This window comes from Aotus nancymaae, unplaced genomic scaffold, assembly GCF_030222135.1.
Source record: "Aotus nancymaae isolate 86718 unplaced genomic scaffold, 86718_ANA_hifiasm-v0.15.2.pri h1tg000014l, whole genome shotgun sequence".
Lineage (NCBI taxonomy): Eukaryota > Metazoa > Chordata > Mammalia > Primates > Aotidae > Aotus > Aotus nancymaae.
Window position 1 is genome coordinate 117,892,576 of NW_026988425.1, and position 12,545 is coordinate 117,905,120.

General features: G+C 44.3%; 1 long non-coding RNA gene and 1 other non-coding gene across 3 annotated transcripts in view; one reads left to right on the forward strand and one right to left on the reverse strand.

Moving 5' to 3' along the window:
- LOC105707632 (uncharacterized) overlaps positions 1 to 12,545 on the reverse strand; it is a 46,266-nt gene that overhangs the window by 14,407 nt on the left and 19,314 nt on the right. Inside the window, exons 3-5 of one of the 2 annotated variants that reach the window (XR_001105124.2) lie at positions 12,309 to 12,406; positions 6,739 to 9,154; positions 2,088 to 2,183 (exon numbers count right to left, since the gene is read on the reverse strand). This is a non-coding gene — a long non-coding RNA (uncharacterized LOC105707632). Of the gene's footprint in view, positions 1 to 2,087; positions 2,184 to 3,994; positions 4,409 to 6,738; positions 9,155 to 12,308; positions 12,407 to 12,545 lie in introns of those variants that run through there. The other variant, XR_001105125.2, reaches the window with a different exon arrangement.
- On the forward strand, positions 5,841 to 5,947 carry LOC135274933 (U6 spliceosomal RNA). Its single transcript, XR_010342677.1, has one exon. It is a non-coding gene; the product is annotated as a U6 spliceosomal RNA (small nuclear RNA).

Consider the following 12,545-nt stretch of genomic DNA (forward strand, 5'->3'; position numbering starts at 1 on the left):
GCTCTGTCGCCCAGGCTTGAATGCAGTGGCATGATCTCGGCTCACTGCAACCTCTACCTCCTGGGTTCAAGCGAGTCTCCTGCCTCAGCCTCCCGAGTAGCTGGGATTACAGGTGCCTGCCACCACACCCAGCTACTTTTTGTATTTTTAGTAGAGACAGGGTTTCACCTTGTTGGCCAGGCTGGTCTCAAACTCCTGACATTGTGATCTGCCTGCCTCAGCCTCCCAAACGGCTGGCATTACAGGTGTGAGCCACCGCGCCTGGCCATTTGTTTCTTAACAATATCATTACTTTGGTATAAACATTATATTCACACTATATCAAGTTTTTTGGGTTTCTTTTTTTCACCGTGTTAGCCAGGATGTGAAGTTTTAAAGTACAGATTGTGGGTCGGGCACAGTGGCCCACACCTGTAATCCCAACACTTTTGGAGGCTGAGGCCAGTGGATCACCTGAGGTCTGGGGTTCAAGACCAGCATCGTCAAATGGCGAAATCCCATCTCTACTAAATATACAAAAATTAGCCAGATGTGATGGCGCACCCTTGTAATCCCAGCTACTTGGGAGACTGAGGCAGGAGAATCACTTGAACCCAGGAGATGGAAGAAGTTGCAGTGAGCTGAGATTGTGCTACTGGACTCCAGCCCGGGTGACAGAGTGAGACTCTGTCTCAAAAATAGATACATAAAATAAAATAAATAATGTTATTTATTAGTAAAATTAATAAATTAATAAAACAAACAGTATAGACTGTGGACTGGTAATTAAGTTTCCTCCTAAAGCCCTCTTGTAGCATTAATTTACTTGTTTCTTGCACAATTCAGTAATTTATTTGTGATATTTCACTGGTGTTTCATCAAAACAGTGCTATTCTTGTTATCTATTTTAGATATTTTCTTTTGTCATAGCAGTTAAGATCAGTGGTGGTAAAAAGTTTACTTTTGGAGGCGATTTGGTTTTTCCTCCTTTGGTTTACTTAAAATAACCAAAGGTTTTCAAAGTTTATGAACCAGGATTCCAAAACCTTTTCTAATATTTGGAGAAAGTTTTTAACTGCATATATGGAACATAATATAATTCTTTGTAACTCTCCTGTGTTGATATTTTTTCACCCTAGAATTTTGGGTTTTGTTTTTGCTGCTTTTATAAGCAGGTGCCAATCGCTGAGGACCGAGTGCGGTGGTTCACGCCTGCAATCCCAGCACTTTGGGAGGCTGAGGTGGGTGGATCACTTGAGGTCAAGAGTCCAAGAGCAGGGCTGGGCGCGGTGGCTCACGCCTGTAATCCCAGCACTTTGGGAGGCTGAGGCGGGTGGATCACTTGAGGTCAAGAGTCCAAGAGCAGGGCCGGGCGCGGTGGCTCACGCCTGTAATCCCAGCACTTTGGGAGGCCGAGGCGGGCGGATCACAAGGTCAAGAGATCAAGACCATCCTGGCCAACATGGTGAAACCCTGTCTCTACTAAAAAAATACAAAAATTAGCTGGGCATGGTGGCATGCGCCTGTAGTCCCAGCTACTCAGGAGGCTGAGGCAGGAGAATTGCTTGAGCCCGGGAGGCAGAGGTTGCAGTGAGCCGAGATCAAGCCACTGCACTCCAGCCTGGAGCCTGGCGACAGAGCGAGACTCTGTCTCAAAAAAAAAAAAGAGACCAAGAGCAGCCTGACCAAGATAGTGAAACCCCATTTGTACTAAAAATACAAAAATTAGCCAGGCATGGTGGTACAAACTTATAAGCCCAGCTACTTGGGAGGCTTAGGCAGAAGGATTGCTTGAACCCAGAGGCTGAGGCTGCAGTGAGCCAACTCATCGCAGGTCCACGTTAACTTTAAAAAGGTGACTTTTCAAAAGTGTGGTACAGGGAGGCTGACTGCAGCCCTGCTACTCCCTGCAGATGCTCTGCCTCTGCTCACCCAGATCCTCACAGCTTCTCCAGGAAACTCCACTAGAGAATGCCCTAGGGAACGCACCCTGATCTTTCTACTTCTGGGCCCCACAGTGACCTTATTAGTGAGCCTCCACTTTCGATACTGAATCACATTCTGCTTCGTATTAGCCACAGTCATTTAGTAAACGCAAATCTTGCTACCTTATCTAGATGGCAGATTCTCCAGGGCAAGGTTCTTGTCACCTACTCGTGTTGTATTCTCAGTGCTTCTGCACAGTTGGGTGCTGCCTCTGTGGCCTGGAAAGGAAAGCAGCAGGGCTGAGGGGTCAAAGAACACCAAGGCAAAACGATAGAGTACCTGCCCTCAAAGTGCTCCGTCTAGATGGGCGGACAAGCATTATAGTATGTCATCGGCTGTAAGCAACAGAAACCTGCTGTGGTTGGAAACTAAAAAAGGGATTTATTAAAAGAATATGTAGGAATGCACCTGATCAAAGGGAAGTCTGAAGGTCCAGACTCTAAAAAGACAAGAATGAGGCTGCGCGCAGTGGCTCACGCCTGTAATCCCAGCACTTTGGGAGGCCAGGGCAGGTGGATCATTTGAGATCGAGTTTGAGACCAGCCTGGCCAACATGGTGAAACCCTGCCTCTACTAAAAATACAAAAATTAGCCGGGTGTGCTGGCAGCACCCGTAATCCCAGCTATTCTAGAGGCTGAGCCAGGAGAATCTCTTGAACCCGGGAGGCAGAGGCTGCAGTGAGGCCAGATCTCGCCATTGCACTCCAGCCTGGGCAACAAGAGCGAAACTCTATCTCAAAAAAGAAAAAAAAAGTTAATATGTTGACATAGCAGCTATGCAAACTGAGATGAAGAGAAGCAGCCTCAATGTGAAACTAGGCTGAGACAGGTAGAGAAACAATTGCTTATCCAGGGTTTGTAAGCATAGACTTCATCCGGGCTCCTTCCCTCACCTCAGAACCTGGCCACACCTCTAGACAGGCAGGGAAACATCTCTTACCTGATACTCCTTTCTAGTCCCAGTCTCCCAGGTTTCCTGCTCCTCCTCCACCAAAATCCAACACTTGCCCAGCGTATTCCTCATCTCCCATGAGAAATTCTCATGAAATTGGTTGCCGCATCTCTCCCGCTAGCTGCTTCATCTGCTATCCTAACCAGTGATGTGACTCAGATTTGTTAGACTCTTTTTCCTTTTCTTTTTCTGGAGACAGAATCTCGCTCTGTCGCCCAGGCTGGAGTGCAGTGGCACAATCTCGGCTCACTGCAACCTCTGCCTCCCGGGTTTAAGCAATTCTCCTGCCTCAGCCTCCCAAGTAGCTGGGACTACAGCTGCACACCACCACACCCGGCTAATTTTTTGTATTTTAGTAGAGATGGGGTTTCACTGTGTTGCCCTGGCTAGTGTTGAACTCCCGAGCTCAGGCAATCCGCCCACCTCAGCCTCCCAAAGTGCTGGGATTACAGGCATGAGCCACCGCACCCGGCCTTTTTTTCCTTTTCTTTTTTACTCACCAATAAAAGAAAAAAGCCCAAGACATAGAGAAGGAAGAAAATAGGTACCCTGCAATGATCTTCAAATTAAAAAAGAAAAATAACAAACTACATAATATGTAATAGACAACTAGCTTTGCTTTTGACAGACAAACTATGATTCATACTGAACTCAGTACATAGCATTTAAAAATCAATAGAACTATAAAAGTAGGGAAATCAGCTTACTTAAACCTTCAGCCTGAGGCTGCAGGTCTTGAAGGTAAAAAAACATTTTATGTGATTTGATCACATTTAAGGCTGAAGCTGATGGCACTTGCCAGCTACATTAAATAGTTTTTAAAGCTATGAAAAAGGAGGGCAGATTCTAGGAGCAAGTATTTTCCTGTGTCCTTGGTGGTGAGGATGCACGGAAGTGGCTGAGTGAGAAAACAAGAGAGAGGCCTGCAGTTTAGAAGGAGAAACTGCAGTGTTAGGTAGGAATTACAGCTACTTTTTGCTGCTATGTGGAAATGCCACAGGGCTGTAATTTTAACCCCCTCTTCACTAAAAGCCTCCAGTAGAGTCTGTTTATGTACATAAATAATGAGAAAAGGAATTGCTTTAGCACAGTTAACTTTATACCCAACTATTAATATTATATAAAATAAACCACAAGAAAGAAAGCTCCTTTAAGTAGCGCGTTAGCTCTTCTTTCTTCTCAACCTCATTACGGAATGATTGAGGAACCTCCCTGTATGGTTTGTTCGAATATTTGGTTGCAAATGTTACAGGTCCTGACCATGGGAACCGTTCTTGCAACCTTGTTCCGTGGCTGAATAAAAATACCCTGGCCTCCAAAAACGAAGCAGAAACGAGGTCTGCAGACAAGAAAGTCCTGTTCAGTCTTGGTTTCCAAGAGCAGGGGTAGGTTTTTAAGTACCAGAGGAGGAAGAAGAACAGAAGTGTTGGTGCTTGGCTGAGCAGCCTCTCTCTCCCTTGATGAAGAATCAAGAGGGCTAATGTCCCAAGCCTGGGTGAGTGGGGAAAAAAAAGGAATGAAGGACGTTAATGGATGTGCTAACTAACTTGATCATGGTAAACATTTCACAATGCATGTGTATATCAAATCATCATGTTGTACACTTTAGATTATACAATATATTTGTCAGTTATATCTCAATGAAGCTGAAAACAACAATAACAAAAATAGCCCAAGGCTGGGTGCGGTGGCTCATGCCTGTAATGCCAGCATTTTGCGAGGCCAAGGCAGGCAGATTGCTTGAGCCCGTGAGTTCGAGACCAGTCTTGACAAAATACAGAGACCCAGTTTCTATAAAAAAAATAAGAAAAGTAGCCAGGCGTGGTGGCGTGTGTCTATAGTTCCAGCTACTCAGGAGGCTGAGGTGGGAGGATCTCGAGCCCAGGAGTTCAAGGCTGCAGTGAGCCATGATGGTGTTACTGCACCAGCACACCCAGCAGGGTTTCAGTCCTTACTTCGATACTTTAATCCTTCCATGATTAGATTTCACCATGAAACTCTTTCTTTTAGTTGGCTGTCTTTCATATTCTGTGAATTGACACATTTTTTAAATGTTTCCCTATCCAGAGATCTAGGAAAAAAGGTCAAGGACTGCTGGTGCTGCTAAACATTTGGAAAGACAATTATTATTCCAATCTGTTAAAACAAAATCCAGCATATTTCTTTAAAATTTTATTAAAAACAAACCTCTCCAGCTCATTCCAATGAAATTGTAAGTATAACTTTTTTAAATAGTTGGAGGTTTTTTTTTTTTGAGACAATTTTGCTCTCGTTGCTCAGGCTGGAGCGCAATGGTGTGATCTTGGCTCAACCTCCACCTCCTGGGTTCAAGTGATTTTCCTGCCTCAGCCTCCGAAGTGGCTGAGATTACAGGCATGTGCCACCATGCCCAGCTAATTTTGTATTTTTAGTAGAGATGGGGTTCGTCCATCTTGGTCAGACTGGTCTCCAACTCCCAACCTCAGGTGATCCTCCCACCTTGGCCTCCCAAAGTGCTAGGATTACAGGCATGAGCCACCTCGCCAGGGCTTAATAGCTTTTATGGAGAAAATGCTCATGAAAATAAAGACCAAACAAATGTAGTTTTTAGTCTGAAGGTGAATTAGTGGGAAACTGGAATGTTGGATTATTGCTTCTTTTACAGAGGCCTCTGAAACTTCTGAGTAGCCCTAGCTTGTCATTTTAAATCAGCAATTCTCAAACTTTCTAAGGGTAATCTAATCACCTTCACTTGGTATACAGACAAATGGAAGCTAAAATACATCGTCAAACCATCTCATTAAGGAACTTGTTTCTTTACATGGTAAGTACCTAAAAACTTCTGTTTATTCATTAGCAAAGCAAAAAAAAGTTCTTACTTAAAAATCAGAAGTTGAATCAATTTCCAAAATCTTTTCCTTAGTTTAAAAAAAAAAAAAAAACTGTGCTCGCTTCAGCAGCACATACACTAAAATTGGAACGATACAGAGAAAATTAGCATGGCCCCTGCACAAGCATGACACGCAAATTCGTGAAGCGTTCCATATTTTTAGAAATACCTAATGTAGGTGATGGGGGATGGAGGCAGCAAACCACCATGGCATGTGTATACATTTGTAACAGTCCTGCAAGATCTGCACATGTATCCTGGAACTTAAAGTAAAATAAAAAGAAAAATAATAAAAAGAAAAAAAGACTAAAACTAATATAAGCTTTCATGTAATATTACTTTCCTAGGGTGATTGTAACAATGTACCACAGGCAGCGGTTTAACAGGGGAAACGTATTATCTTGCAGTTCTGAAGATCAGAAGTCTGTGACTAAGGTGTGGGCAGGGCTGGTTCCTTCTGAGGCTGTGAGGAAGAGTCGGTTGCACGCCTCTCCCCTAGCTTCTGGTGGTTTTGGTTTGGTTTTTTGAGATGGCGTCTCACTCTGTTGCCCAGGCTGGAGTACAATGGCACCGTCTCAGCTCACTGCAATTTCTGCCTCCCAGGTTCAAGCGATTTTCCTGCCTCAGCCTCCTGAGCAGCTGGGATTACAGATGCCTGCCACCATGCCCAGCTACTTTTTGTATTTTTAGTAGAGGCAGTGTTTCACCATGTTGGACAGGCTGATTTCAAACCCCTGACCTCAGGTGATCCACCTGCCTCAGCCTCCCAAAGTGCTGGGATCACAGGTGTGAGCCACAGCACCCAGCCAAGAGTGGTTTGTTTCACTCAACTGTCATGCTTCTGTATAAGCTGCACTTCATTACCAGCACGGCAGTGGTTACCCAAGTGGTTCCATCCCCATTGCTCTCATTACACGAGATCACATGATCCCACCACCCACCCTCCCAGTACCTGGGCAGTTGTCATTGCAGGTCCTCAATCTGGCTTGATGATATTCTTCCTCTGATGTAGTGGCACCCTGGCCAACGAATGCCTCCAGCCCTCCTTTTCCAAGTCCTGTCTCGTTCTCCCAAGATTAAAAAGGAGCAAACATGATGTTTTAGCTCAGGCCTCCATAGCACAATGGGTGCTTTTAACCACACATTGAGCAGCTCCTCCTATCTTAGATCCCATTAGATCTGAAACACTCCCATAATCATGATGTCAAAGCTCTACAAAATGCATTTCTAATTCCTAGAATGAAATTAACTGAAATCCAACTTTTGGAGCAGTGCATTTGTGTAACCAGTGAACTAGCCACAGAAACGTTCCAGAGTGACTGTGCTCACAAATGAATGCTGTCAACATCTTACAATATATTTAACAAAATCCGGTAGACTGCATATGCAGAGACAAGCTTTCAGGGTCATGGAAACATGGACTGAGAGGGACCTTTAAAAGAAAAGAAGACTAGGTGCCTTCTTAGATGTGTGACACGGGAAAGAAAATCCAGTGGGATGACTAGGTGAAAGTTAATTTAATGTCTCAACTTGGCTAGGCTGTGGTGCCCAGTAGTTTATCAAACACCAGTCTAGGTGTTTCTGTGAAGGTATTTTGTAGACGTAGTTAGCATTCACAGTCAGTTTACTTTAAGTAAAGTCAATATCTCATCAAATCAGGCCTTAAGATTAAAAACTGAGGTTTCCTGGAAAAGGAAGAATTCTGCTTGAGGACTAACACAGAAATTGTGCCTCAGTTTCCAACCTGCAGGCCCACCCCATGCATTTTGAACCTGCCAGCCCCCACAATCATGTGAGCCAATTCCTTAAGATAAAGCCCCTTCTCTAGGTAGATTGATTGACATAAGCAATGCTTCAAATAGATATGAACCAGGTGTGCGTGTGCGGGGGGTGGGTGTGGGTGTGTGGGTGTATCTTATTGGTTCTGTTTCTCTGAAGAACCCTGACTGACAGCTTTGTCCTTTTTTTCTATAGAGACAGGGTCTCAAGCTCCTGCGATCAAGCCATCCTCCCAGCTGGGCCTCCCAAACTGCTAGGATTGCAGGCATGAGCCACCTGACCCAGCCAAATTCATTCTTAATGGTGGTCAAAAGAACAGGATAAGTTGTGTGAGTAAGTTGTTCATTGAATAAGCAATGAACAAATTGAGGGGCTAAAACAGAATCTTTAGCAATTTTTTACTCTGAGTAGTAGAGAAAGACAGAAAGAGAAAGGTAACAGCACTTGATAACTCCAAATGGTGTGTGTCCACTTGGAAGTTGTATGAATAAGGCAAAATCCTAAGGAGGATGTCTAAGACGCTTCTTAAGTCGACAGAGCTCAGATCCAAGGATAGAATAAATTCTCAACCTACTTCTACAAATAAATGCTTAGAAAATTCCCCCGTTGACAGACCATAAACATAAGGTGGACTTTCCTTCCATCTCTACACAGTTCTTGAAAAGATGCAGTAAGTAGGTTATTGTAGCCTCAAAGGCACTGAGATGAATTATGGATGACTCAGTGGATAGAACTGAACAGATAAAAATGTAAATCTTTCAATGGCTGTTTGGAGCTATGTTTCAAAAGAAAAAGAAAGTAAATCTTCTGGGTCAAAAATAAGCTAATTAAATCAAAACTCAAAAGACAAGCAATAGACCAGGGGAACTATTTATTGCTAATATGAAACAGAATTAATAGTTTTTACATCTAAAGAGATCATAACATTCAGTAAGAAAAACCCCAGTAGATAACTGCAAAGATTCCTACCAGACAATTCTCAAAAATAAGTTATATAAATGGATGGCAAATATTTGAAAAAAAGTTCAGAGAACTGCAAAATGCCCTTTTAATGCATATATATCCACCCATAACCTTAATAGTTAAATTATTTAAAGATGCCTTAGGCTGGGCCTGGTGGCTCCTGCCTATAATCCCAGCATTTTGGGAGGCCTAAGTGGGTGGATCACTTGAGGTCAGGAGTTCGAGACTAGCCTGGCCAACATGGCGAAACCCCGTCCCTACTAAAAATATAAAAATCAGCTGGACGTGGTGGCAGGTGCCTATAATCCCAGCTACTCAGGAGGCTGAGGGAGGAGAATTGCTTGAACCCAGGAGACAGAGGTTGCAGTGAGCTGAGATCGTGCCACTGCACTCCAACCTGAATAACAGAGTGAGACTCTATCTCAAAAAAAAAAAAAAAAAAAGGAAAAAAACTTGATTTAAAGACCACTTAATAGCCATGTGCAGTAGTACATGCCTATAGTCCCAGCTACTCTGGAAGCTGAGGCAGGAGGATCTCTTGCGGCCGAGAGTTCTTGGCAGAAGTGAGCTATGATCCCACCTGTGAATAGCCATTGCACTCCACCCTGGGTAACATAGGGAGTACACTAAAAGGAAAAAAAACAGATCCTTTAATATAAAGTAAGGAAACATACAGATAACCTCAAGGTTTTAATTCTTACTCTTAAAAAACAAAATGTTTGGGAGGCCGAGGCGGGTGGATCACAACGTCAAGAGATCGAGACCATCTGGTCAACATGGTGAAACCCCGTCTCTACTAAAAATACAAAAAAATTAGCTGGGCATGGTGGCGTGTGCCTGTAATCCCAGCTACTCAGGAGGCTGAGGCAGGAGAATTGCCTGAACCTAGGAGGCGGAGGTTGCGGTGAGCCGAGATCACGCCATTGCACTCCAGCCTGGGTAACAAGAGCGAAACTCCGTCTCAAAAAAAAAAAAATGTTTAATATATGATCTATTTTGTGCATTTGTAAATGATTAGATTTGTTGTAATGTACTTTATGAGGCTTTTATAATCTACAGCAATTCAATTATCATCAAAGCACAGTGGTTTTTTTGGTTGGGTTTGTTTTTTTTTTTTTTTTTTTTTTTTTGAGACAGAGTCTCACTTTGTTGCCAGGCACCAGGCTGGAGTGCAGTGGCACAATCTCGGCTCACTGCAACCTCTGCCTCCCAGGTTCAAGCAATTCTCCTGCCTCAGCCTCCCGAGTAGCTGGCACTACAGGCGCACACCACCACGCCCAGCTAATTTTTGTATTTTTAGTAGAGACGGGGTTTCACCATGTTGGCCAGGATGGTCTCGATCTCTTGACCTCGTGATCCGCCCACCTCGGCCTCCTAAAGTGCTGGGATTACAGGCTTGAGCCACCGCGCCCGGCCTGTTGTTGTTTTTTTTGAGACGGAGTTTCGCTGTTGTTACCCAGGCTGGAGTGCAATGGCGCGATCTCGGCTCACCGCAACCTCCGCCTCCTGGGTTCAGGCAATTCTCCTGCCTCAGCCTCCTGAGTAGCTGGGATTACAGGCACGTGCCACCATGCCCAGCTAATTTTTTGTATCTTTAGTAGAGACGGGGTTTCACCATGTTGACCAGGATGGTCTCGATCTCTTGACCTCGTGGTCCACCCGCCTCGGCCTCCCAAAGTGCTGGGATTATAGGCGTGAGCCACCGCGCCTGGCCCTAAGCACAGTGTTTAAAAAATTCTCCTCTCTATGGAAATCAGGTGACAAAGTTGTAACAGTAATAAGTTGCAGTTACCAGTGAATGTATCTCTTTTCTGTTATTTAATAATGAATGACAACATCAGTTGAAACAGACATCTGGTTTAGTACATTGATTCCCTTCACCAACCCCTCCCCTCCGACTGGTAGTCATTTATTTTCAAAATATCATTTCCCACTAAAGAAATTAGTTGGCAAACTACCAAGAGGAAGTGTATTTCACTACATGAAGTTCCTGAAATGCAGCTTTTGTTTTGTGTTTCTTTTTGCTCTGCCAGCAACTTCAGACTATGAGAAAGTGCATCCTCTGCACTGCATAGCATAAAACAGTTCAGAACTGTTCCAGAAGGTACAGCCGCTGTTAGATACAAAGTACAAAGCGGGAGTGAGGGGGGAGGTTGAGGAGAGAATGAAGGAAATTTGAAGAAAGGATCTGTTGTTGTTTTTGAAATTCACAGGAAATCGTCCATGTTCAGTGAAGAACCAGGCACTAACTATAGGAGAAAGGCTGGTGCATTATGAAAACAAAGAATTAGAGGTGGAAGTATAAATAAGGCCTATGAATGAGGTAATGAGAAGGGCCAAGCTCTGTGAAAACATAGTGAGCTATCAAAGACGTCCCAATCAGGTGAAGGGGACTTTGCATCCCACAGACTTGCTGGAAAAAAGAGAGGCTAGGCTGGGTTCAGCGGCTCACTCCTGTAATACCAGCACTTTGAGAGTCTGAGGCAGGTGGATCGCTTTAGGTCAGGAGTTCGACACCAGCCTGGCCAACATGGTGAAATCCTATCTCTACTAAAAATACAAAAATTAGTCTGGCATGGTAGTGCACACATGTAATTCCAGCTACTCGGGAGGCTGAGACGGGAGAATTACTTGAACCCAGGAGGCGGAGGTTGCAGTGAGCCAAGATTGCACCACTGCACTCCAGCCTGGGTGACAGAGCCAGACTCCATCTTAAAAAAAAAAAAAAGTGAGGCTAGACGAGAAAGTCGAGGCTAGAGAATCAAAGTTGAAGTGCTGATAACAGGAGCGTATGTATGTATGCAGCTCCCAGTGTACCAGCTGACACACCACTCATTGCCAATTGCCTGCCTGAGACAGGAGACTGGGAAAGACAGTTTATGAGATGGGGGCAGGGGGTCGGGGTATGGCCGGGGTGTGACTCGTCCTTGAGAGAAAGCAGAGTGTGCTGTGTTCCTGTGCCTCAAAGGGTGTTGATAAGAGGAAGAAGCAAGACAAAGAAGGAAGAGAAGCGGGAGGAAAAAAATAAAACGAAGGGAAAGGAAAAAAGAAGAAAGATAAAATCCTCATTTCAGTCCTAATCTTTTAGGCACCAGGGACCAGTTTTATGGAAGACAATTTTTCCATGGGGACGGGAGATTCATCGGCTTTGAAATATCATTTTATTAAAAATATCAGCAACTCCCTATAGTGTAGCTGTTTCTTCTTTTTTCTTTTTTTTTGAGTTGGGGGGTCTCCCTCTATTGCCCAGGTAAGAGATAATATCGTCAGGATGAAATTGTTCCACTTCAGATCAGATCATCAGGCATTAGATTCTTCTCATAAGGAGCAGGCAGCCTGGATTCTTCACACGTGCAGTTCTCAATAGAGTTCATGCTCCTGTGAGAACCTAACGTGCTAATCTGACACGAGGCAGAGCTCAGGAGTAATGCTTGCTGGCTGCTGCTCACCTCCTGCTATGCGGCATGGTTCCTAACAGGCCACAGACCAGCACCCGTCCACCACCTGGGGCTTGGGGACATGTGTCATAGAGTTTACAAAAAAGAAAAAGAAATGAATATGTAGAGGCAGGAGCTAACATCTATAGATATTATCTCATTTCCTCCATGCTAAAACCCCAAAGTAGGCCGGGCGCCCTGGCTCTCACCTGTAATCTCAGCACTCTGGGAGGCCGAGGCAGCTGGATCACCTGAGGTCAGGAGTCGGAGACCAGACTGACCAATATGGTAAAACCCCATCTCTACTAAAAATACAAAATTAGCTGGGCATGGTGGCACATACCTGGGACCCCAGCTACTCGGGAGGCTGAGGCAGAAGAGTCTCTTGAACCTGGGAGGTGGAGGTTGTGGTGAGCCGAGATCGAGCCACTGCACTCCAGCCTGGACAGCAAGAGCAAAACTCCATCTCAAAAAAAAATTTGTTTCAAAGTGCTTGTACATATATGATCTATCTAATGTGTCTTCTTCATTGCAATGAAGGATAAATACACAAGGTTATTATTTCATAAATTTGTTAAGG